We start from the raw sequence: 26,753 nt of genomic DNA on the forward strand, positions 1-26,753 counted from the left end.
TGTCTTGTCGTCATTGAGACAGAGCTCGTGTTGTGCCATCCAGGCTTGGATGACATGATAGATGTCATTTAAAGATTTCGAGTCTACCGTGTAATCACCCGTAATGGGGATGAGTATCTGGGTGTCATCATGATAATTAGTGTAGGTGACACCCAGATAGTCAAGCACATCAAACAGAGGTTTAATGAAAACATTGTAGAGGGTAGGGGATACGCACGATCCTTGAGGGTCCCCGCAGGGGACTGGCGCAGGGTCGGCTGAGGAAGTTGGGGAGAATACTCTCATATGTCTGTTATCCAGGAATGATTTAATCCAATTGGTACCATTGTCAGAGAAGTGGGCTGCCGTTTTCAGATGATGACATAGGATTTGGTGGTTAACCAGGTCGAAGGCAGCGGATAAGTCTAATAGTAGTAGCAGGGCTAGTTTGCCTTTGTCTTTTAGATCCTCAATTTGGGTTTTGAGGTCTAATAGGGCTGTCTCCGTACCATGCTTAGGTCTGAATCCGGATTGTCTAGTGACTAGAAGATTGTTAGTTTCCAGATAGTTCTGTATCTCTAGGTATGCTGCTCTGTCTAAGATTTTTTGGAGAAACGGGACAGTGGTGATGGGCCTGTAGTTAGTTGGGACCTCAGGATCTAAGGTTGTTTTTTTTAGAAGATGTATGACCCAAGCATCCTTCAAATTGTTAGGGACCACTCCAGATTGAAATGAGGAGATGATGAAGGTTGTTATGAAAGGAACAAGGTCGTGAGCCGATTCCTTAATGATCGGAGCTGGACAGGAGTCCCCTTGGCAGTTGGAGGATTTTAAGTTACAGATGATGTTTTCAACCTCAAAGGTGGTGAGCGGCGTGAAGCTGAAAGGTAGAGGAGAGTCTAAGGTGGTAGTTTTGGGTGGCATGGTTTTGCTTAAGAGGGGAGTCTGCAGGAAGTTTTGTTTAGCGTTAATTTTAGATTGCAGAGTGGTTATTTTGTTGAGAAGTGCATTTTGTATATTGTTGCACCAGGTGCTATCTTTAATGCATGAGTCGGGCAGGTGAAGGGGATTCTAGTTCTTTGAGAATTTTGAATAATTCTTTTGTATTAGATTCTGCTTGTGTTATGCATAGGTTATATGACTCTTTTTTGGCTTGAAGGATGGCTTCCTTGTAATTAAGTGAGGTGATCAGGAGGGACGCTTTGTTAGTAGTACTAGGATGACTTTTCCAAAGTGCTTCGGCCTTACGCTTTTCTTTGCGCAGGGCGTTAAGCTGCGGGGTGAACCAATAGTTCAGGTGAGAATGTTGTTTGACTTTGCACATTTTTTGCGGAGCTATGATCTCAATGGGTTTGAGCAGAGTGCTGTTGAAAGTGTCTACTAAGACGGTGGGGTCCTTATGCTGTGCGGCACAAGTGTTTAAGATGGGGAGGATGAGAGGAAGCAATTTCTCCCTGGTAATGTCCTTTTTATTTCTGGTAGGTATAGCAGGGGCTATAGTAGGTATGGGCTGAGGGTTAGTGGCTGGCACGAGGAAGGAAATGACGTGATGGTCAGACCAGGCACAAGCAGTGTTGGAGCTGACAGTGGTGTTGCAGTTGAAGTCTGCTAACCAGTCGAGCGTTCTACCCTTGTTGTGGGTAGGATCGCGACTGTGCGGCTGGAAACCTGGGTTGGCGAGGGTGGTTACCACTTCGGTGGCCATGTGGTCCTTAGGATCGGAGAGGCCAAGGTTGAGGTTGCCTAATAGCAGTACCTGGGAGTTAGGCTTCGTGTTGGCGGATAATGTAGCTGTAACATCATCAGTGAATGACCCAAATGGACCTGGAGGTCTGTATATAAGGTGGAGTGTTGCTGTGCTAGTGGGTGAGAGGGATAGTTTCACTGATAGGGATTCTGCAGAGCTGAATTGGGCATTGGCCATAGTTCTCATGGTGATCTTGTCACTGTGTATGAAAGCGACTCCTCCTCCTTTAGACAAGTTGGATTGTTGATCATTTCTAATGATGGCGTAGCCTTTCGGTATGGATAAGGCGAGAAGAGGGCCAGAGGCATCATGTAACCAAGTTTCCATAATGTCTAGGAAGTCAAGGTTTTGGACAGTGATTAGGTCTGAGATGTCAAGGGCGTGAGCCGTGAGTGATCTGGCATTGATGAGGGCTCCCTTGAGTGATGAACTAGGTGTGGTGGAGGGGGGGTTAGGTAGCGAAGGTGGGATGGGCTGTGAAGAGGCAGTATGGCTGCGCTGAATGTAGGGTGGTCGGGGCAGTCTAGATCTGAGTTTGGTGTTCCTAGATTGTATTGTGCATTGAAGATTTGGTGTAATATGTTAGGCTGCAGGGTATATTACAGCAACAAATCAACCACCAGTTAGCACAGGGGTCCTCTCATCCTCTAAACTCCAACCTCATATCCAGTTCATTTAAAGCCCAGCAACAAGATGGGGCAACACTTCTAGAACTTAATGCAAACAACCATTACCCAAGCCAAAAGAAAGTAAAAGCAAGGCATGTTAATACCAACAAACATTGCCAAAGTGGGGAGGGGGCAAATGAAAGTCCCAAGGTTTGTAAAGTTTATTGCCCATGTTTGAAGAAGTACATAACAAAAGCTGGTATAAAACCACATTGCCAAAGCCAAGGAAGAAGCAGAATAAAACCATATCATTGTCAGTGTTTGGTTAATAAAAAAGTGTGGAAACAAAAGTGGCAAGAAGGCTGCCCTTCTGGTAAACGCTATTCAGAAAGAGGGGAGCATAACTTAAAGAGGTTTTGGAAATCACAAAAGTGTACTAAAGAGCACCAATGTGAATCTTGCCTTCCCTGAATAATTGTTTAAAGCCTGATGTTGTAAAGTAAGAAGCACTGTGAAGTTGCCGTAAGCTGATCTTAACCACAGAGGCACTTGTTTGCAAAATACTGTTCGGGCAGGGGATTGTACTCGAACAGCAAACTTTGAAGTAGTAGGCCTGGCATGGAAGTAAACCTGGTGGAAATTGATGAAGTGCTGTGAATTGGTGTTAACAGATTATCCTGATAAACCTTTTATTGCGAAATCAAGAACTGTGTAAGACTGCTACAGAAGGGCTCTATATCTACAGAACTAAAATTGTTATTGAAGAATCATCCTGACAAAGAAAATGTATGTTAATACTGATGAATTAAGGAAATGTTCTTGTGATACGAAGAAGATTGTTTTGAGACTTACTATTACAAGTGGAAGAAAAAGAACCTTCATTGAACAAATCTGAAGTGTTGGAAATTGTTTTTATCAAGTTAGTGTCACAAAGAACTATGTTGGAACTTTTGTTAGAAAACGTGATCTCCTTCCTTCCTTCCTTCCTTCCTTCCTTCCTTCCTTCCTTCCTTCCTTCCTTCCTTCCTTCCTTCCTTCCTTCCTTCCTTCCTTCCTTCCTTCCTTCCTTCCTTCCTTCCTTCCTTCCTTCCTTCCTTCCTTCCTTCCTTCCTTCCTTCCTTCCTTCCTTCCTTCCTTCCTTCCTTCCTTCCTTCCTTCCTTCCTTCCTTCCTTCCTTCCTTCCTTCCTTCCTTCCTTCCTTCCTTCCTTCCTTCCTTCCTTCCTTCCTTCCTTCCTTCCTTCCTTCCTTCCTTCCTTCCTTCCTTCCTTCCTTTTTCTCTCTGTATCTCTCCCCTCCTCTCTCTTACTTTCTCTCTGTTTCTCCCACCCGACTCTCTTTTACTTTCTCTCTGTTTTTCCCACCCAACTCTCTCTTACTTTCTCTCTGTTTCTCCCACCCGACTCTCTATATTTCTGTCTCTGGCTCTCTTTCCTAGATCTACGTACTGCATTCGAAAAGGTGTGTGCTTTGTGTCTGCACCCACATGCCAAGGATGTTATATTATGTTGTGAGGGTTATAAGGCACCACCCAGATGGCCTCCTGGCACTGAAAAAACAGTAACACCCCAGCGTGCAGGTCACAAACAATCATAATTAGTAAGCAGGTTGTTAAGAGGTGGGTTTTTAATTGTTTCCTAAAACGTAGATTGCTTTCAATGCACATAACATCAGAAGGAAAAGAGTTTCATAACGTTGCAGCACAGACTTTGTCATCAGAAGAACCAGAAAAAACACTGAAGCGAGCATCTGTGTGGGGTGTACTTTTGGAATTCAGATTGCATAAAGGCAGGAGCAGAACCAGCCTGTGAATGATATAGACAGATGCAAACTCCCACCCACTAGCCATAGGGAGGCCGTGTAGGACAGGACACCTACACAAAAGCCCAGAATGATTGCCTTTGCCAATGCTTGTCCTCTGTACATTTTGAATGCATGCCGTAGGGTGTTACCTATTGCTTCATAGTATTCCTGTGGGCTTCTTACAGGAAGTCCATTGTGCCTCTAGATGAAGTCTCTGCTAGGATTTTCCGAGGACCTGCCCTATAACCTTCTTATTGCATCTCCTGACTGCAATGGCGCAGACATGATAAAGAACGGCGGAGTGGAAGGTTGCCCAGAGTAGTGCCAGTGGTTCAGATTAATTCAAAACCTTCCATCCATCACTTGTTTGGTTTCTATAGGAATTTAGTACCGGAAAAGACGAGCAATCCGCCTGGACACAGCTATGTTTTGGTGAGCACACCCACATGCACTATCACCCACATGCACTATCACCCGGGTGCACTATCACCACATGCACTATCATGCACATGCACTATCACCCACATGCACTATCACCCGGGTGCACTATCACCACATCCACTATCACGCACATGCACTATTACCCGGGTGCACTATCACCACATGCACTATCACGCACATGCACTATCATCCACATGCACTATCACCCGCATGCACTATCACGCACATGCACTGTCACCCACATGCACTATCACGCACATGCACTATCACCCGCATGCACTATAACGCACATGCACTGTCACCCACATGCACTATCACCCAGGTGCACTATCACCACATTCACTATCACGCACATGCACTGTCACCCACATGCACTATCACGCACATGCACTATCACCCACATGCACTATCACCCGGGTGCACTATCACCACATGCACTATCACGCACATGCACTATCACCCAAATGCACTATCACCCGGATGCACTGTCACCACATGCACTATCACGCACATGCACTATCACCCGCATGCACTATAACGCACATGCACTGTCACCCACATGCACTATCACCCACATGCACTATCACCCAGGTGCACTATCACCACATTCACTATCACGCACATGCACTATCACCCACATGCACTATCACCCGGGTGCACTATCACCACATGCACTATCACGCACATGCACTATCACCCACATGCACTATCACCCGGGTGCACTATCACCACATGCACTATCACGCACATGCACTATCACCCACATGCACTATCACCCGCATGCACTATCACCCACATGCACTATCACGCACATGCACTATCACCCGCATGCACTATCACGCACATGCACTGTCACCCACATGCACTATCACGCACATGCACTATCACCCACATGCACTATCACACACATGCACTGTCACCCACATGCACTATCACGCACATGTACTATCACCCACATGCACTATCACCCGGGTGCACTATCACCACATGCACTATCACGCACATGCACTATGACCCACATACACTATCACCCGCATGCACTATCACGCACATGCACTGTCACCCACATGCACAATCACACACATGCACTATCACCGCATGCACTATCACGCACATGCACTGTCACCCACATGCACTATCACCCACATGCACTATCACCAACATGCACTATCACCCGCGTGCACTATCACCACATGCACTATCACGAACATGCACTATCACCCACATACACTATCACCCAGGTGCACTATCACCCACATGCGCTATCACCCGGGTGCACTATCACCACATGCACTATCACGCACATGCACTATCACCCACATGCACTATCACCCGGGTGCACTATCACCACATGCACTATCAGGCACATGCACTATCACCCGCATGCACTATCACGCACATGCACTATCACCCGCATGCACTATCACGCACATGCACTGTCACCCACATGCACTATCACCCACATGCACTATCACCCGGGTGCACTATCACCACATTCACTATCACGCACATGCACTATCACCCACATGCACTATCACCCGGGTGCGCTATCACCACATGCACTATCACGCACATGCACTATCATCCACATGCACTATCACCCACATGCGCTATCACCCGGGTGCACTATCACCACATGCACTATCACGCACATGCACTATCACACACATGCACTGTCACCCACATGCACTATCACGCACATGCACTATCACCCGCATGCACTATCACGCACATGCACTGTCACCCACATGCACTATCACGCACATGCACTATCACGCACATGCACTATCACGCACATGCACTGTCACCCACATGCACTATCACGCACATGCACTATCACCCACATGCACTATCACCCGGGTGCACTATCACCACATGCACTATCACGCACATGCACTATCACCCACATGCACTATCACCCGGGTGCACTGTCACCACATGCACTATCACGCACATGCACTATGACCCACATGCACTATCACCCGCATGCACTATCACACACATGCACTGTCACCCACATGCACAATCACGCACATGCACTATCACGCACATGCACTATCACGCACATGCACTGTCACCCACATGCACTATCACCCACATGCACTATCACCCACATGCACTATCACCCGGGTGCACTATCACCACATGCACTATCATGCACATGCACTATCACCCACATGCACTATCACCCACATGTACTATCACGCACATGCACTATCACCCACATGCACTATCACCACATGCACTATCACGCACATGCACTATCACCCACATGCACTATCACCCACATGCACTATCACCCACATGCACTATCACCACATGCACTATCACGCACATGCACTGTCACCCACACGCACTGTCACACACATGCACTGTCACCCACATGCACTGTCTCCCACTTGCACTGTCACCCACATGCACTATCACCCACATGCACTATTCATATATTGAGCAACTCTTGCACCTTCCGCCGAGCACATGCAGCCTCCTTCCTGTAGGAATCCTGGGGATCGATGTGATCACTGCGCATTTCTTACTGCGCATCACCAAAATGTAGATTTATTTAAAGGCCACGCTGGTAGCTCAATGCTTTGGGTGGTCCCCAGTGAGGTCCTAGCAAAATCCTTTCAACCTTCTGATAAAATGAGTGACATTAGTTGGGTAATAGTAAAAACTGTTCTTTTCAGCGCTGCCTACCAAACACTACAGTAGCAGGTACTATATGTCCCACTGCGGATAGTGCCCAATGCCAAATGATACTGGACATTTTGTAAGATGAATTCATAACAGAGGCTGAGTCTTAGCCAGGCAGCACACACAAGAAAGGTCAAGAACAAAACAACCATTAGAATCTCCATTATCATTAAATGCCACAAAGTGGTGATGTTACTGTCTGTCTCAAGGTGCAGCTAATGTGATCTGATGAATATGTCTGTTTCATAATGTCCCTTGTTGTTGGATGGGTTTTTTTTATTCTGAAAAGAAATATATTTAGTCAAATATGTAGCTTCACTGCCCCCTAACGGTTCATTTTAGCACTACCGACAATGTGCAGCGTTGTTAGTGCTGTTCTAAATTCTGTGCAGCGTTTGTTCCTTCTCCTGGTCATGGATCCTAACCACACGAGGATGGCCAACCCTTGGAGACAGGAACTGATTAACATAACATTAAATATTTTGTAACCCCTCTTGTTAGGCTACCTTTCTAGTCGCATCTAGTGGCATCTCTCCCTGTAGAGGCAGGCACCTCTAATTAAAGGAGAAGTTCTCTCAGGAATTGTGTTTGCCCAATGGGCAGGGCATGCATTTTTGAGCATATATCGATCGATCATATTATTTTTTCCAATATCTCTTACCTTCGATTTCTTAATATTTAGTCATGCGAACCGGAAACCACCATCTTGTTATAGATAATCTTATCCGTTGATCAATCGCCCTAAATTGAAGTTCTACAGCAGCAGTAAGTCATAACACACGCCCCTCAAGCTGACATCAGCAGATGCTAACTTTAAGCTTATGCCTCTTGTCACCACACCAGTGTACATCTGCCTCTAACGTCCTCTGTGCGAAATCTTTTGTTGTGTCTCCATGGACATTCCAAGACACCTTTTTGCTCTATCAATATCAACAAATCCTTTCTGATCAGACAACATTGGAGTTTCTCCTACCTTCGTGTCCGTCTATTTAATTCAGAGCCTCCACGACTCTATTTTGCTCTTTTCAAATACCTAACAACTATGACGAATAGAACAGAAGAGGGTGCTTACACTAGCTTTAATTACTTTTCTCTCAAGCACTTTCACTTTCAGTAACTATTGCATAATTGACAAATGTCTATTGCTAATCCAGATTTAAATTGTAAATTTACAGCAGTTGTTTTTTCTTGGGCCAATGATAACTTTCAAACTTTTGGCCTATTCCTCTTGTCTTTGCACTATGGGTTTGTATAACATGTCTGTGTCCTCTTCTCTTAAACATGCAATTTTAAAATCATCAATCCCTTCTTTGATTTAAATTACTGAATATTTTTTCACCCATTTTCTCCTCCTTTAAAAGTTAACAATTATAACATCCATTCAACTGTTCCTTTACGAGCCAGAGTATACCGAAGATGAAATGCATGAGAGAAAATGTGAGTGAAAAGATGGTGAATCGAGTAAAAGTGGTGACAATCGCTCACAGGATCCTGTTCCTCGTCGCATGGGAGATGTTCAACTTGATGTACGTGCCATTGATGTGAAGTAATGACAACTTTGGTGGGGAGCTATTGTTGCAGAGAAAACGCTGGCTGCTTGGACTACATAGCTGAGGAAGAGCCTACACCACTATACGTTACCCAGCTGCATGACTTCAGGGCAGCCTGTGTTACAAGTTCCGTGTTGAGAATGCTGATGTTGCAGATTGTGAGAAACCTGATGGTCTCTCCCTGTCTAGTCCCCAGGGATCTGTCATCCAGGTGGCCTGACACGGCACCGCTATTGGATCCCATTCCTGAGGGTGGACCAGTGAGGGAGGATCACCTGGATTGGGGGTCCTTGGGGAGTGGGAGTGGGACACCGACGGGTGAGATGCAGTATCACCCTTCTTTTGACACCTTTTCCCCATCCTACCACGTAGGATATTCCCGCACTAATAATTTCGCACAACACAAACGACAACAGACTAACACCAGAGCCGTTTACCTGACATGTCCCAATACAAGGGTCAGGCAAAGTCAGGCGATTGACCAGAATAATACACACACCTGATGGCCCTTTCCCTTCCCCAAAGGGATAAAAAGATGGAGCAAACGAGCACAGGAAGAGCAAGGCAGACTGCATGACGTGAGAGCTAACTCAGCACGGCAGTTCAAGAGGAGGAGAAAGATGGCGTAGAGCGAGAGGGTGACAAGGAGATAGTCGACTTGCCCTTTCCAACCAAGGCTCTAGGAACCTCCACAGAAGGATACAAAAGTCTGCGAACAATAGCCAGCAAGACCCTCCTCCGCTGATAACCAAGCCGGGGAGAGACGCAAGTCTCTATGGTACCAACCTTGACTCCAAGGTGAAGAAAGCCAAGCGGTTCATCACAGTCTGTGAGTCGAGGAGAGTATTGATAAGAAACCGAACTGTGTTGAAGGATAAATAGCCAACGGCTAATTTGAACTTTTGAGAAGTTGAAAGATACTAGTGATGAAAGAATTGGGAAAACCCACAGCAGAGAAGTCCGGCACCACGTGGGTTCTCACGCAGAAAACTCTGGGCGATTACCCGACGGCAAACACTACCATAACCAGAAGGCCTAGGGAAAAGGCGAGAAGAGGTCAAAGTGGTCAAACAGGGGTCTTGTAAAATCCTCTGTATCGTCGAAAGTCTTCGGCAGATGATTGAGAAACTAAGGGAAATGAATCCCGCTTTGTGAAATGAGCGTATGAAACAGTGTGTTACAAGGGTTGGCAAGAGTGAACACAGTCAAGAGAAATTCTCACTGCATTGTTAGAGGTTGGCAACAGTGAACCCGGCGGAGGGCTGCTAACCAGAAGGGACAACGTCTGAAGTCCTGCATTGAACCGTTTGTAAAGGTTGGTGAGAGTGAACCCGGCAGAGGGAAGCCGACTGTTGAGGGTGAAGCCCAGAAAACTGTTTAAAAAGACATTAAGATTCATGAATGTAAAAAATATATTGAAGACAGAGGGTAGTTGTAACGCTCACCTGATTCTCGCAGAGGCGCCGGTCTTGACTGGGCGACTACCGTATCTTCAAAGGTGATGTGCAGCACCCGGTTGGCTCTTTGGGCTGGACCTCTGTGCCCTGTATGCCTGACGTGCAGAGTAAGATGTCTTAGGTAAGTGAATGCCGAGCTCTCCATCTGCCTCGGGGCAGGGTGCTGTAACCAGTTTCTTCACCGGATAGGTAGCGCAGGCCTCTTGACTTCAGAGGACTGCTGTCCGTCGTTTACTGCACGAACGGTAAGTTTCGAGTAACTCAAATGTCTTTAAAGTCTTTAATAATGATGTCTCTTGTTTTGCAGGGTTCCGGCGATGGCGGATGACGGGCTGAAGTGCCTTGAAGATGGAGCCCGTGTGATGAATAGAAGCGCCTGGAAGCACGTAAGTAAGCGCTTGTTGCCAGCTTCACAATGCGCTCTAACTGTCTTTTTATTTTGCAGGTACAAGTTCGGAGCAGCTGCAGGGTGCCGGGATACCCACTGGGTTAGATGTGGAAAGGAGTAATGGCACGTGAGTATTAAAGTTCCCCAATGTCTTTAAACGCACCTTGTTTTGTCTTTCAGATGCGGGATGCAGCGCCGACGGCCTCCGGAGCGTGCGAAGAGTTGGTAAGCTTTTGTCTTTCAGATGCCGGAATGCAGTGTGAAGACCTCCGGAGCGCACGAAGAGTAGGTAAGCCTTTGCCTTTCAGATGCCGGAATGCTAACCTGTTCTTTCTTGTCTTTATAGGTGTTGCTGAAGACTGGATTCAGGATGGTAAGCCTTTTTCCTTAGGCCCAGGATCAGATGCAGAAGACACGATGAGCGTTCTGCTGCAGAGGATGCAGAATAACGCAAAGCAAGATTCATCCACCGGGTGTGGTTTAAATAGCCTCCTGTAGTGCTTATGTGTCTCCTTCCACAGCCACGCCTAAGTAAGAAAAGAGTTCCTGGTAAGAAAAGAGTTCCTGCCTTCCAGAAGAGTTCCAGTGTTCTGAATCTAGGGAGTGGCTCCAGCCCCACCCAACAGGAAAAGTAGTTCCAAACAGAAGAGGATCAGAGGCTCAACTGGCAGGCAAGTAAGCAGCATGGTCTGCTGCAGGTAAGTCCACCCAAGCATTATGAGCCCGGCGCTTCCAGCGCTGGGACTGGGCATATTTATGAGCCTGGTGCCACTGGCGCCAGGACTGGGTCCAAAAGGTCCCCATTGGGACTGGTTGGCACTCGGAACCTGGGTTATGGATCTGCTTCCAAGGGAGTTGGGAAAACCCTGACCTTTTGGAAGCAGAGATCATGACAGTACCCCCCCTCAAGGCCCCTCCCAAACCGGGCTTCTCCGGGGGTTTTGGCTTGTCAGGAAATGTTCGGTGAAATCTTTTGATTAGGCGAGGAGCGTGGACATATTCAGCAGGTTCCCAGGATCTCTCTTGGGGGCCGTAGCCTTTCCAGTCAATTAGGTAGAATAGTTTAGATTTGGAGATCTTGGAGTCCAGAATGCTTTTGACTTCAAACTCGAGTTCTCCATCAACTAGGATAGGTTTTGGAGATTTGGTTAGTCGGGTTTGAGGTTGCACGGGTTTTAATAGAGAGACGTGGAAGACCGGATGTATCTTCATGTGCGGGGGCAAGTCCAACTTGACCGCTACTGGGTTTACTATGGTAGTGATGGAATAGGGACCAAGGTATCTTGGGTTGAATGTGCGTGGCCCTTTTAGAGATAGATATTTGGTGGATAACCAGACTTGATCCCCTACTTGATAGTGAGGGGCTTCCTTCCAATGTTGATCTGCTCCTTTCTTGTATTGTTCTTTAGCCCTTTGAAGGTGAGAAACCGCTTCCTTAAAGGCTTGGGTGATTGTAGAATGCAGGTAGTCTACTGCTGGTGTTTCAAGATCTTGGAGGGGATCCAACTCCGAGGTTCGAGGGTGACTGCCGTACAAAAGAAAAAACGGGGTTTTCCCAGTTCCCGAATGGACAGCGTTATTGTAGGCATACTCGGCTATCCAAAGGATATCTTTCCAAGTTTTTTCAGTTTGTTGCAGCATGCAGCGTAAATACTGTTCCAGAGTTTGATTGGTCCTCTCGGTTTGTCCGTCGGTCTGAGGGTGGTGACTGGTCGATAGTCTCACATCAATTTGAGCCGACCGACAGCAACTTCGCCAAAAATGAGAAATAAATTGACTACCTCGATCCGAAATTAGAACCGAAGGAAAACCGTGCAGTCGGACGATGTTTTCGAGAAATTCTCGGGCCAGAGTTGCTGCTGTTGGCAAGCCTTTGAGCGGAATGAAATGCGCCATCTTGGAGAATAAGTCCACGATTACTAGAATCGTATTGTATCCGGAGCATGGAGGTAGATCGGTGATGAAGTCCATAGAAAGCGTATGCCAAGGGCGAGGTGGGATGTCAATAGGGCGTAAGAGGCCTGCTGGTCTTTCCTTTTGACTCTTGTTTTGGGCGCATACTCCACAGGACATTATAAAGTCTCTGATATCTTTTTTCCAAGACGGCCACCAGAAGTAGCGCTTGATCTTTTCTGAGGTCTTGGCTATACCGGGATGACCTTCCATTAAAGAGTCGTGATAACAAGAGATTATTTTTTTCTGTAAATCTGTGCTGGGTAGGTATAATCGTTCTTGGAAATACAATAAGTTGTCCTTTACTGCAAAGTCCTTTCCCTGCAGATGCCAATTCTGTATGTCTGCTGGAGTTACAAGTTGCCTGGCTTTATCCTTAACTTCCTCTATGGATTCTGTGGCGATTACACCCAGAATTCTTTGTTCGGGAATGATTGGTACAGGTTTAGGGTTGATCAAGTGTTCTTCCACTCCCATCCGAGAAAGGGCATCGGCTTTACCGTTCTTTGTACCAGGTCGATAGGTAATTATGAAGTCAAACTCGGCAAAGAATAATGCCCAACGGAGTTGTCTAGAGGATTGGGCTTTTGCGGTTTTCAAATATTGCAGGTTTCGGTGATCCGTAATCACAGTAACGGTGTGTCGGGCCCCCAGCAGATAATGCCGCCAAGCCTTAAAGGCAGACTTGATAGCCAGAAGTTCCTTGTCAGTAATCGTGTAATTGACTTCAGGAGGAGAGAATTTGCGGGACCAAAATGCCACGGGATGCAACTGATTGGTTACCGGGTCCTTTTGTGATAGAACTGCCCCCATGGCAAGGCTTGAAGCATCAGTTTCCACGATGTAGGGGAGTTCGGGGCGGGGGTGTTTTAAGATTGGTGCCGAGATAAATTTAGTCTTCAAATCCTGGAAAGCTTGTTCCGCCTCGGTAGACCATTCAAAACGTTTGTTTTTCTTTAACAAGGCAGTGATGGGCTGGACTATTCGAGAGAACTCGGGGATAAACCTGCGGTAAAAGTTAGCGAAGCCTAACATGCTTTGCACACCTTTTACGGAAGATGGTGATGGCCATTTGAGAACTGCATCGACCTTCTTTGAATCCATACGCACTCCGCCAGGCGATAATATGAATCCCAAGAATTCAACTTCAGTCACGTTGAAAACACATTTTTCCAACTTAGCGAAAAGTTTATGTTGACGCAATCTTTCGAGGACCATTTTCACATGTTTCTGATGTTCAGATTCCGATGAAGAATAAACGAGAATGTCGTCGATGTAAACAACAACACACACATCTATGAGCTCTCTGAGGACATCGTTCATAAAATATTGAAAGGCGGCCGGGGCATTGCAAAGTCCGAAGGGCATGACCTGATATTCAAATAGCCCATACTTGGTGCGGAAGGCCGTCTTCCATTCATCGCCCTCTTTTACTCGTACCAAGTGGTAAGCTCCTCTAAGATCCAGCTTTGTATATATGCATGCTTTTCTGACTTGGTCCAGGAGTTCAGGGATCAAAGGTAACGGATATCTATTCTTAACGGTGATCTGGTTCAGGGAGCGATAATCGATACAAGTTCTAAGGTCTCCTTCCTTTTTTGGAACGAAGAACAAAGCTGAAGAGGCAGGGGACTTGGAAGGACGAATAAACCCATTTGCCAGGTATTGATCCAGGTATTGTCGAAGGTGAAGGTTCTCAGGCTCGGTGAGGGCATAAATTCTACTACAAGGAGGAGTAGATCCAGGTATTAGGTCTATCTGGCAGTCATAAGACCTATGAGGAGGTAGAGAGTTAGCCTGCTCCTTCCGGAAAACATCTTGGTATTCTAGGTATTCGGGAGGTAACTGGGGAGTCTCTGAAGAAATTGCTGCCAGTGCAACACCAGGTGGAGGGTGACAAGTAGAGACACATTCTGGAAACTGGACCGTTCTTGCTCGCCAATCGATCAGAGGATTGTGTTTCTCTAACCAAGGTATTCCTAGAATAATCTGGAACTGAGGGGCCTTGATCACATCGAACACGATCTTCTCATGGTGTCCATCTTGACTTACTAGCGTCACCTCTTGAGTGGTATGCGTTACTGGCCCGGAGGCTATCTCCGTACCATCCACCGTAGTAATGACGTCCTTTACAGCCTTGGGACAAAGAGTTAGATTCATCCTCAAAACCATTTCATGATCCACATAATTGCCGATGGCACCGCTGTCGACGTAAGCTTCAATTGCATGTAATCGATCCGGATTATCAGGGCTAATGAGGACCATAGGTATCACGAAATGCGAGGTCACGGAACTGGTTTTCACGCTCGGCAAGAGGACCTCTATTCTTGTCGGGCGAGGTCGTTTCCCTGCTCAGAGTTTGTAACTGTGGTAACTGCAGCTCCTACTGCCTTCTTGGCAGGTTTCACCGGACAGTCTCGAAGAAAGTGCCCTGAATTTCCGCAATATAGGCATAATTGCAACTGTTTTCTCCTTTCCCGCTCCCTTTGTGTTAGAGGACCTTTCAGACCCCCTATTTGCATGGGTTGCCCGGAGTCTACTCCTTTGGAAGGAGTTGGCGGTTTGGAAAATACTCGAGCATCTAACTTGGAACGATCGGCCTTCCTGTTCTGCAGTCTGTGATCTATTTGAACGACCAAGTCTATATAATCCGAACAGTCTTGTGGGGGATTCACTACTTGGGCTAAAACGTCTTTGAGCTCTCCACGTAGACCTCTATAAAACAGCGTAATCCTTTTGTCCTCAGGCCATTGAGTTTCCACTATTAGTCTATTGAAAGATGCAATATAAGCCAAAAGGTCTTGATTACCCTGTCGCAACGAAAGAAGCTCATTGTCCAAGGCCTGCCCCTGTGCATGTCTTGCGAACAGTTTTTCCATACTAAGCTGAAAGGCTTGAAAATTATGGAGAACCGGATCATCTTGATTAACTAGAGGGATCGACCAGTCTGCCGCATTGCCACTAAGGTACGAAAGTACAAAAGCTACTTTAGCTTGATCAGTTGGAAAGGCTGCTGGCCGGCATAAGAAGTGCAACCGGCACTGATTGATAAATACCGCAAACCTCTTTGGGTCACCAGAAAATCGTTCGGGCGGAGCCAGAGGTACATTCCCAGGTAGGTTGATCTGCACTGGATTCATAGAGGATGTTGAAGGAAGATTTGCCCCTGATGCGGGTAGCGGGGTCTGTCCGGCTTGTGACTGTAGCAATTGTCTAGCAAGATCATCTGTTCTCTCCTTGGAAATAATAAGTTCCCTTCTTAGAGCGTTCGTTTCCTGACGAGCTGCATGCACTTCTGCCCTTAGTTCCCCAAGTAACCGGGCTAGGTGGTCAGTATCCGAGGTTTCCATAGCGCCTGGGCGAGAGTTTTGCGGTAGGCTTTGCGTTCTGTAATGCTCACCTGATTCTCGCAGAGGCGCCGGTCTTGACTGGGCGACTACCGTATCTTCAAAGGTGATGTGCAGCACCCGGTTGGCTCTTTGGGCTGGACCTCTGTGCCCTGTATGCCTGACGTGCAGAGTAAGATGTCTTAGGTAAGTGAATGCCGAGCTCTCCATCTGCCTCGGGGCAGGGTGCTGTAACCAGTTTCTTCACCGGATAGGTAGCGCAGGCCTCTTGACTTCAGAGGACTGCTGTCCGTCGTTTACTGCACGAACGGTAAGTTTCGAGTAACTCAAATGTCTTTAAAGTCTTTAATAATGATGTCTCTTGTTTTGCAGGGTTCCGGCGATGGCGGATGACGGGCTGAAGTGCCTTGAAGATGGAGCCCGTGTGATGAATAGAAGCGCCTGGAAGCACGTAAGTAAGCGCTTGTTGCCAGCTTCACAATGCGCTCTAACTGTCTTTTTATTTTGCAGGTACAAGTTCGGAGCGGCTGCAGGGTGCCGGGATACCCACTGGGTTAGATGTGGAAAGGAGTAATGGCACGTGAGTATTAAAGTTCCCCAATGTCTTTAAACGCACCTTGTTTTGTCTTTCAGATGCGGGATGCAGCGCCGACGGCCTCCGGAGCGTGCAAAGAGTTGGTAAGCTTTTGTCTTTCAGATGCCGGAATGCAGTGTGAAGACCTCCGGAGCGCACGAAGAGTAGGTAAGCCTTTGCCTTTCAGATGCCGGAATGCTAACCTGTTCTTTCTTGTCTTTATAGGTGTTGCTGAAGACTGGATTCAGGATGGTAAGCCTTTTTCCTTAGGCCCAGGATCAGATGCAGAAGACACGATGAGCGTTCTGCTGCAGAGGATGCAGAATAACGCAAAGCAAGATTCATCCACCGGGTGTGGTTTAAATAGCCTCCTGTAGTGCTTAGGTGTCTCCTTCCACAGCCACGCCTAAGTAAGAAAAGAGTTCCTGGTAAGAAAAGAGTTCCTGCCTTCCAGAAGAGTTCCAGTGTTCTGAATCTAGGGAGTGGCTCCAGCCCCACCCAACAGGAAAAGTAGTTCCAAACAGAAGAGGATCAGAGGCTCAACTGGCAGGCAAGTAAGCAGCATGGTCTGCTGCAGGTAAGTCCACCCAAGCATTATGAGCCCGGCGCTTCCAGCGCTGGGACTGGGCATATTTATGAGCCTGGTGCCACTGGCGCCAGGACTGGGTCCAAAAGGTCCCCATTGGGACTGGTTGGCACTCGGAACCTGGGTTATGGATCTGCTTCCAAGGGAGTTGGGAAAACCCTGACCTTTTGGAAGCAGAGATCATGACAGTAGTGAAGTGTCCCCCTTGTCATTTGGGGTACGAGCCCGGCCAAGGGAGATCCATGGGTGAAAGGTTATCACCCGAAGTTCACTGACAAAGGAACTGTTTTGATTTGTTGAATACAATTTGTGAGGGGTCTGCGCCCAGAAGAGGGGGACCCAAGGGTGAAGCATCACCCAAAGTATTGGTAGGACAGAACTTTATGTTTGTTTGTTGAAAGCATCAGGCCCTCGAAGGCAAGAGACCTTTGTGAAAAGAGACTTGACCATCGAAGAACCTGGTAACTGGTGCAGAACTGTCGACTGGTGCTGGGAAAGCTCGAGTGTCTGCTGTGCTCAGGAGATCCTCCTTGTCGCATGCTCAAAACGTTGGGTAGGGAGACCCCTGGCAATCACACCCTGACTTATTATTTGAGAACACTTCTTTCTTTATTGAAAGCCCTATCCCACACACTTTCTGTAATTAGTTGCAAGGACTTGGCAATAGGTTTTTCTTAGTATAGGCCCTTTTATCTGACACAACGCCACTAGGACTGCTTGATTTTTCATTTTATGGTTGACGCTTGCTCCCATCTTAGAGTTAGGTTTTTCCACCCGGCATTCATTGTTCAATAGACACCCTTGAACGGTGATCACTCGTGTTTGTCTTTACTGTTGCCACCATGAGGTCCTTACAAGATGCTCAAACCTATTGCAAGAGTTCTCCCTTGTGTTCCTATTAATGAATAAGGATTGTGTTTATCAGTTTGATCTGTGCCTATTTTACACTATAGCATTTTATGTTCTTCTTCTAGGTCATTGTGATATCATGGTTTTACTCGCTAGATATATATTTTGAAATATTGAAAAATGTATAGTTTGTTTATCATGTTAAACGCTTACATCTGCTATTTTCAGTCAACAAAATTATTTTTGTCAATTACAAGCTACAACCAAATGATCTTCCTATCTTGATTTATTTCCAAAGCACATATGCATTTTTATAACATCATAATTTCTGAAATATTGGACTGTGGCTCCTTTACTCACAAAATATGTTTCCTTATTCCTATCTGTGCCTTAATTTTTCAAAGATATGCCAAAAAAGTTACATTCAAATATTCAACAAGTCATTCAACAAAACTATTTATCTCCTACACACATGGTGCAGGCGTGTGGCCTATTGAGTATAGAATTCCACGTTCAATGTGTCATATCTGCCTGTGACGTTCGAGCCATCTGTGAACAAATTCCCTCCGGACAATACACTGGATTTTTACAAACAGTACCACTACCAGATCAGTATAATTTGTAATTTGCACATACTGTGACAGGTCAGAAGAAGGATGCAGGCTCTTTAAGGACACTTTTGAACAAGGTTTAGTAAATAATAAGGTATAATCCTAACTATCCCTATGGCTATGGGGTATTCTACCTAAAGGAATAACTAAGGTGCTCGTCTGTCGTCTTTTCCAATGTCCAAAAAGAATATGTCTACCAACTGTTGTGCTTTTGCGTGGCCATGTAGGGGAATACCTTAGATTTACTTGTCCCAGGCCCCACTTGCACAATAAGGTGTTGGACTCAGACAGGCAATATAAGACACATAACAATGAATAGCTATGGTAAAAATTATAAAAGGCTCGTTATAGGCCATTTATTTACTCGACATAGGGGTATATGTATATATATATATATATATATATATATATATATATATATATATATATATATATATATATATATATATATGAACACAGCACACCAAATAAACATACAGTTAGTTATACAATACAAGAACATGGAAAGAAAACAACATCACTTTTAATGCGGCCGCAGAAGACACCTTCATCTTGGCCACTACGACACTGCTTAGTCCCAGAGCAGGTAGGCAAAGAGATCACGCGCAATAACGCGATCTCGACCGGAGCGTCCTCCCAACCAGCGAGACTACATCACCCGGGGATCCAAGTTCTGACTGACTTTTTGGTGTACAAGCCTCTTCTCTTTTATGTGGGCATATCCCCACCTCTTTGAGTTATGGCTGCCCTTGGCTGAAGAGCAGATCACAAGTGGAAGGGGCAAACAGTGGAAAAAACCAGCCAGAAGTGGAAAAACCCAGCTTCCCTCTCCTCGTATTCATTCCCAGGACCCCTTATCACTGCACCTGCATAGCGCACCGACTCCCTCTTCACTTCGTCCTTCAGTGGAACAATACCATAACTATTCTCTACAGTAAGTCCATTAGGCAACAATATTTATGAGACCTTGGGCCTCATTATGACCCCGGCGCTAAACCATGGTGCTATTAGCACCATGGTCCATGCCGGGGTCCGCCATGGTGAATGGCGGAATTACCGCTCCATTCCAAGGTTGGCGGGGCGGTAATTCCCCATTCACCATGGGCCCTTCCCTATTCCCATTTTTGCCCCATAGGGCTCAATGGGAATGGGGAAGGCGCTAAGTACGGTGCCGCAAATTGCGGCACCGTACTTAGCACCAAGGTCCCTTTGCGGCACCCTACTTTAACGGCTAGTAAAACCAGCCGTTAAGGTCGGGTCCCGCAAAGGGACCTCGTAATCAGGCGTTAAGGGTTTAACGGCTCCGACACCTTTTACGGCGCCGTTAAACCCTTAACGCCAGGGTCGTAATGAGGCCCCTTGTTTTGCCTTCCCTGCCGAGATACATGTCTACTCTGCTGAGCTCGCTGAGCTCCCGAAGAACAGAGGCTTTATTACAGTGATGGAAGGTGAATGTCCAAGATGGCTGCACACCAGCGCCATGTTATTTTAGCTTGAATCTTGCATAAGCATTACACCATCCAAAAACTAACAATAACACTTTCTGGCCCTATCACTATTCCAAACAAAATAAAATGGGCAGGAGAAAGACTCGTGCTCTGTACTTCCAGCACTCTTCTCAATGTGTGCTTTTTCAGAAGTACTTGGTAACTCTTTTTATCATAGAACAGTGTATTTGACCCATGTTCGTTCTCAGTAGAGGGGCTCCCACACACCTTTTCAACTCTTGTTATCAGTTCATTCAATTCTTTACTCGCATTACTATATGTATTCTTCACTTTGGATGTGGTTTTACTTGGTCCAGATGGTCTTCACACTCTTTCTTAGGTCGCACTCTTCTGCTTGGGAGACAGGTTTTACCTTTCTTTCCAGGACACAGTTATTTACTTTATTATTCTCACCTTTGGGTATCTCTGTGCCTTTCTGTCTTTTATTCAAAACACTTAAGTTCATTAAGGTTGACGTTCAGCTTTTCTCACTCTCCTTCACCTCCCTTTTTGGGATAGTCATTCCTTTTCTTGTATTTGAATAGTTCGGTTTTAACAAGGACATCACATTTCCATTTTCCTCTCCATGAGGGATCAATATGGTTCTCTTTCTCAGACTGTCACAGTTCACATTCAACAGATTTAGCTTCAGGTTTTTTCCATTAGTACTGAGACGAGTTATTTGTGTTGTGCAATACTCGTCTGTGATCTACCCGTGCCTCTTCTGTCCCCTGTTACCTTTAGTCTCACCAGGAAATGTCTTTGGTGATCTTACGGGTCCGGCGACGGGTTTGTTTCTCCACTGCACTATTGAGAGGACTTCCTCGGCGTCTCTCACATTTGTCACTCCTTCTCTCTTTTATGGGCCGGCTGCCCTCCACGATTCTCTTGCGGTCACGCCACCACCAGTTCTCAAGCCCCACTCGGCTTTTCCCTTCTCAGGCTTTCGGTTATGCTGGCTTCTCAGCTTTCTCTCTGCTACTTCCCAGCAGATTTGGATTTTGCAGGTTCTGCATCCTGCTGCACCTGAAAACCTGCCTCTTCCCAGGTTTACATTACCAGGGTACCTCCCCTGCTTGGAGACGCCTTCCTCTCTCGCTTGTCATCTCCCTTTTCGCCTAGTACTTGACGAGTGCTCCTCTTCAATACACTCGTCTCAGTGGATTGGTCACTTTTTCTTAAAGAGACAATGGGCCTCATTATGAGTATGCCGGTCCGGTTATAACGGTGCTGGTAAGATACCGGCACCGTTGTTACCCGACCGGCATACTACGAGTTCTGCGAGCGGGTGCCTTTCCGCCCGCCAGGTCTGACCTGGTGGGCGGAAAGGCACCCGCTCGCAGACCTTGACGGATGCACCGGCACTGTTGCACACAGTGCCGGTGCATCCGTCCTCCCCATTTCCATGGAGTCCAATGGGACTCGAATGGGAATGGGGAATTTCTTTTTCCACCGCCTGCCTTCAGGGACCCCCGGGGCTGTAATGCCCCAGTGATTCCCCATTGCCAGGCACCGGAAAAAAAACATGACTCCGGCGGCAGTCTGCCGTTTTTACTGGCACGGCTACCGCCGGAGTCATAATGAGGCCCAGTTTGTCTTTCTTCTGAATAATAGCATTGGTTATCTTCTTCTTCAACCCAGTCCTGATTATTGACAGGGTTTGACAGACCCATATATGACATAATGTTTACTGGTGAAGGGAGTTCCGCAAAGTCTTTTTCCCCTAAGGGGGAGTCTCTGCCGGTAAGAGGTCCCACTTGCCTCTTCCCCTAGGGAAGGTGTTGTGGAGCGGGCTTATCTCCTTAGCCTCACAGGGGGAGGCTCCCCCTTGGGGAGAAGGAATTAATTCCCTCCATTCATCACGCAACCATCAAAGATATTTTCACAATGATGCCGGTTTTATTAAAATATGTACATTTCAATAAAAAAGGTGTGTCACTAATTACTTGGAATTGTTTAGTTTCTAATTATTTCAGGTTAGTGTATTTCATCTCAAGTGTTTAGTTTTACTAATGACTTTAAAGTTTTTCTCATATATTCCCAAACAACAGACAACAAGGCACACACCTGAAAGTCACAATAACAAATACTCAGTACTTGCATTCAAAGGGGGATTGCATTTCATATTCTTATTCTGTTTTCAAATGTTACTTCTTTTTTTCAAGTACTCTAAATTGTCTTCTTTCTTTCTTCTTTCAGTATCTGAGACGCACATGGCACGTCATCTATTTACTGGGTACAGCCCCAGCAAACGGTTAATGTGCAGCTCCAGTAAATGGATGATGTGCCACGTACGTCTCAGATACTGAAACAAGAAAGAAGGAAGATGATACTGCACCGAAAACCAGCATTATAGAGATCAAGACATCCCACACCCTGTAGCCTACCTGAAGAGGATTGTACCACACTATTGTGGTGACACTCAGCGCAGCTCCGTATTGCCTTCGAGCAAGTACCAACAACCGGATGGCCTCCCATGGGTGACATGGGATGGAAGTCTAGTCTCGTGCAACACGATTGTGACTCTTGGCACGAGAATGTTTTTCAAGTGTTTGGGTCCTGAGGAAAGTGAGATAGAAGCAATTGAGACCCCACTGAAACCGGTCGACCATTTAAGTTTTGGAATGTCTGACTAGTATTCAGATATTCATGACAAATTTCCTTTGGTGTTTCTAACAGTGTTACAAGTGAACAGATGATGAAGGGGTATTAAAGAAGCCCAAACTCCCCCACCTATGCTCCTTGTTCCGGCATGTCCCCATTTGATAAATCTGAGGGACTAATTGAATAACCCCATTGTTTGGGTTGTTGCACTTTCATGAAGATTTTGGTCCAGAACAGTTGAGGGCTAGTCTCCTCTGTCTATCCCCTAACCCTAGATAGGTGGCACACCAGCTCCCACTAGGGCTAGTTACTCGATGGGTGGATGGGAACACACAAGGTGGAGAATACCAAAGGGGTCTTTCTCCCGGGCACCATTGGCCACCCCAGATCCAGTGTCTCCATGCTCCCCTTTGAAGACGCCCGTCCTGTCCTTGCAATCAAGATATGTGTGTGTCCTTTGACAATTTGCCGGACTATTGCGCTCGCTTCCTACTTATCCAACCCTTCACTTATCAATGGAATTTCTCACTTGGGCCATGCGTTTGCAATGGGGATGGGAATGCACAAGGTGTCGAATAACGTGTGCAACTCAAAGGGGTATTTATCCTTGGGACCATTGGCCACATGGCCACCCCAGACCCAGTGTTTCCATACTCCCCTTTGAAGACGCTCGTTCCATCCCTACTGATCAAGATATCTGTGTGTCTGTTGACAAGATGCCAGGTCTATTGTGATTGCTTCCCACTTATCCACCCCCTTTCCCTTTCAAAAGAATTTCTTACTTGGGCCATACGCTTGCAATGGGGGTGGGTGGATGGGAACTCACAAGGTGCCGAATACCACGTACTATTCCAAGGGGTCTTTTGCCTGGGGCCATTGGCCACATGGCTACCCCAGACCCAGTGACTCCATACTCCCTTTTGAAGATGTCGTCTCTGCAATCAAGGTATGTGTGTGACCTTTCACGTGGCCCTTAACCTTTTCTGCTTAATTCATCCTTGTTCGTTCCCTCTCTTATGCAAGGCTGTTCTCGCTTAGGCCACGTGCTTACAATGGTTGTTGGTATGTGCCCAGGTTCTTTTATGACATTTCACATCATCAATCATTCACCTTTATCAATTTGTACATGTACTGTGAGGGTATCTTTGAGTCAGACACAGACAACAGATTCAAAGTTTAAAATAAACACTTTTATTAACTTAAATGTCAGGATGGAAAACGCCTATCTTGCCCTATACTATCGAGCTTGGTTCAGCTTGCAGCTTTCTTTCAGCTTCCTTCCCCAAGTATAAAGCAGTTCTTATAAAGAATCTTAAGATGGCCTTGGGTTCCAGAGTAATATAGGTTTGAGCAATACTTGTGGTTCCCTTCCCCAAGTTCCAAAACACAGTTAAAAACTCAAAATATCCTGAGGCTCTGTCCTCAGGACAAATAAACAATCTCAGCCTCAGGGACCCCTTCCCCAAGATTGAATTTCAGTGATGTATTCATATGAGGGTGTTTCCCAATTTCTTTAATGTTCTGTGCCACACTGGGGCACTCTGTATGTTGCTTGTCAGTGTATTACAAAAGGTTTAAGTTGAAATTGGCAGATCATTTGGGTTCACCTTGTTAAAGTTCATTTCCCAAAGTTCCCTTCACTTTGAGATTTAATACACATTGGGATCGCCGGCCTTGGCATTCACTTTATAGTTCATTATTAGTGGCCCTTTTGTAGTTATATTCAAGTGTTCTGTAGAAATAACATATTTGAAAGTTGCTTGTAAAGAACGCATTCTTCAAATCAATGACATTGAAACAGGCAGCTTCCGCCAGAATGCTGCACAAAATTGTCATTGGGTTTGCAACTAAGGGATATTCTGCTTGTACAATGTGGTTAAGAGGCCTTAAATCCTGTATAAAATGCCACAACCCCCCCTTGCATAATCCATGGGTTTCTTTTCTTTTGCTCTGGTAGAGTTGGGGTGTTCCAATTTATCTCCTGTATGCATCCCATTGTAACGCTCACCTGATATCCACAGGGACGCCACTCAGCCGGTCCGGACTTCTGACCACTTCAAACCCTTCCCTGGACTTGCTCAATCAAGCACTGGTCCTGAAACACAGTATTATCAGAGGTCAATTCCCTATTGGTCTTGCTTGTCTGGCCCCCCTTTTCTTCCCTGGGTCGCAACCTTCCCCCGGACCTCTCCTCACCTTGCTTTTGATGTGGGGCGCTCTCCGTTCTGCCTTCGATGCAGGGGTGCGTTGGGTGATGCAGGCTGGAGGATGCCTAGTTGCTTCACTGGCACGGGCCCGGCGGACGGCGCTTGCTGGGGCTTCAGCCCGACTGGTAATTGGAATGAGTCTTACAAAAGTTCTGATGGCTCTAGTCCCTTTAATACTGTGCCTTTCTTTCCTTAGGTGATGAAGTTCTTGAGGATGATGATGCGCTGCTGAAGTAAGTAGGAATGCGGAGCGTGATGCTTATTGGCTTCCTTAGCACTAACCAATGTTCGTCTTTTCCGTGTCCTTTTAGGTGCCGCAGTAACCCAGCATGGAAGCGAGCTGAGGAGATGAGCTGCGGTGAGAAAGCGCGATGTGCGGCGCCTCTTAAATGTTTTGCGCTAACCTGATGTGTCTTTTCCCCTTTTTTAGATTGGCGGGATGCTCCAGAGCAGAAGTTGTCAGATCGACGGGAGTTCAGGTAAGGATTAAACTCTATTTGCAAATTCGAGAGAGCTAAGTATTGCATAATGCTTACTAACGTCTTTTCTTCTATTCTTCTCCCCTTTGGTAGGGCGTGGCGTGCCTAGAAGGAGATGACTCTGCCGTAGGAATCGGCAAGACTGGGAAGAGCTGGACAGAAGTTGGATGCTCTTCGAGGTGAGTATTGGCAACAAAGTTCTTATTCTTGCAGGTGTGCTGGTGCTGAAGAAAGAAGCGGTCCTCTTCAGGAGATCTGAGCACGGTGAGTGTCACGCTGCAGGTGCAGAGAAACGCAAAGCATGTTTCTCAGGCCGGGTATGGTTTAAATAGTCTGCAGATATCCTAGGTATACCTGGACTGAGCCACACCCGAAAGACTAGACCGCTCATCCAGTTCAAGGAACTGAATTACATGGGGGCATCCATTGCCCCATAATACATTGCAAGTCCAATACTAAGTGGATCTCAGGACGGTGTGTGAGCTTGGTGCCAAAGGCGCCAAGTCTGAGTCCAAGTAGGTGTCTGGGGAGATGGAGAGACCCTTAGGGGCCGACTAGGTGGCCGTGACCTGGCTCCAGCCTGATATGCCGGGGGTCTGGGCACAAGAATCGTGACACCCATAAACTGGCATCAAGGGGTTGACTCGAGAATAAGGTGCTTTCCATATTTTGTGGAAGGTTTTTGGTAAATGGTAGGCTCAAGGGGTTTTGTCTCCGTCCACTCCCATACGGGGGAGGTTTGGGAATAACAGTTGGAGTGCCAATGGTCTTGGCGTACACATTTCCTATGGGGAATTGGAAGCTCCTGCACGAGAGTGGAGAATGCAGGGAAGTCCCTTCCGACAAGGATTTCTTTGAAGAGCCCAGGAATGATGGCTGATGATACCAAATATGACTCTCCCCTCATGTTAATGTACACAGGTATTTTGGGATATATTTTGTTATCCCTGTGTACACATGTAACTCTAACTACGGTTTGATTTTCGAGGTCTGTTGTTGTAACCAAATCGGCTCTTAAAGCGGTCTGTTTGCTACCTGAGTCGATTAATGCCTTTACTTGTTTTCCATTTACCATGGCTTTTTCACACGTAAAGTTGGTGGAGGATTGACATAAACATAAACTGAAGGTTTCTAGGTCTTCTTCCGGTTCTTCCCACTCTTCCCCTCTTGGACAGCCTATTTCCATGGGTTCTTCCATGAGATTTCTAGGACAGTTTCTGGCCAGATGGCCAGTTTCTCTACAAGAAAATCAGATAGGAGGAGAGGGTTTGATCCCTTTAGGCTCTTCTCATTTACTTTCCTCTCTTTCCTTTGGGTAAGTCCTTTTAAATTCCATTATTTCCGTCAGTATCCATTCTTTATATTTAGAGGATCCTCCCACCCTATCAAAT

This window comes from Ambystoma mexicanum, chromosome 12, assembly GCF_040938575.1.
Source record: "Ambystoma mexicanum isolate Mex_15411 chromosome 12, UKY_AmexF1_1, whole genome shotgun sequence".
NCBI classification, from domain to species: domain Eukaryota; kingdom Metazoa; phylum Chordata; class Amphibia; order Caudata; family Ambystomatidae; genus Ambystoma; species Ambystoma mexicanum.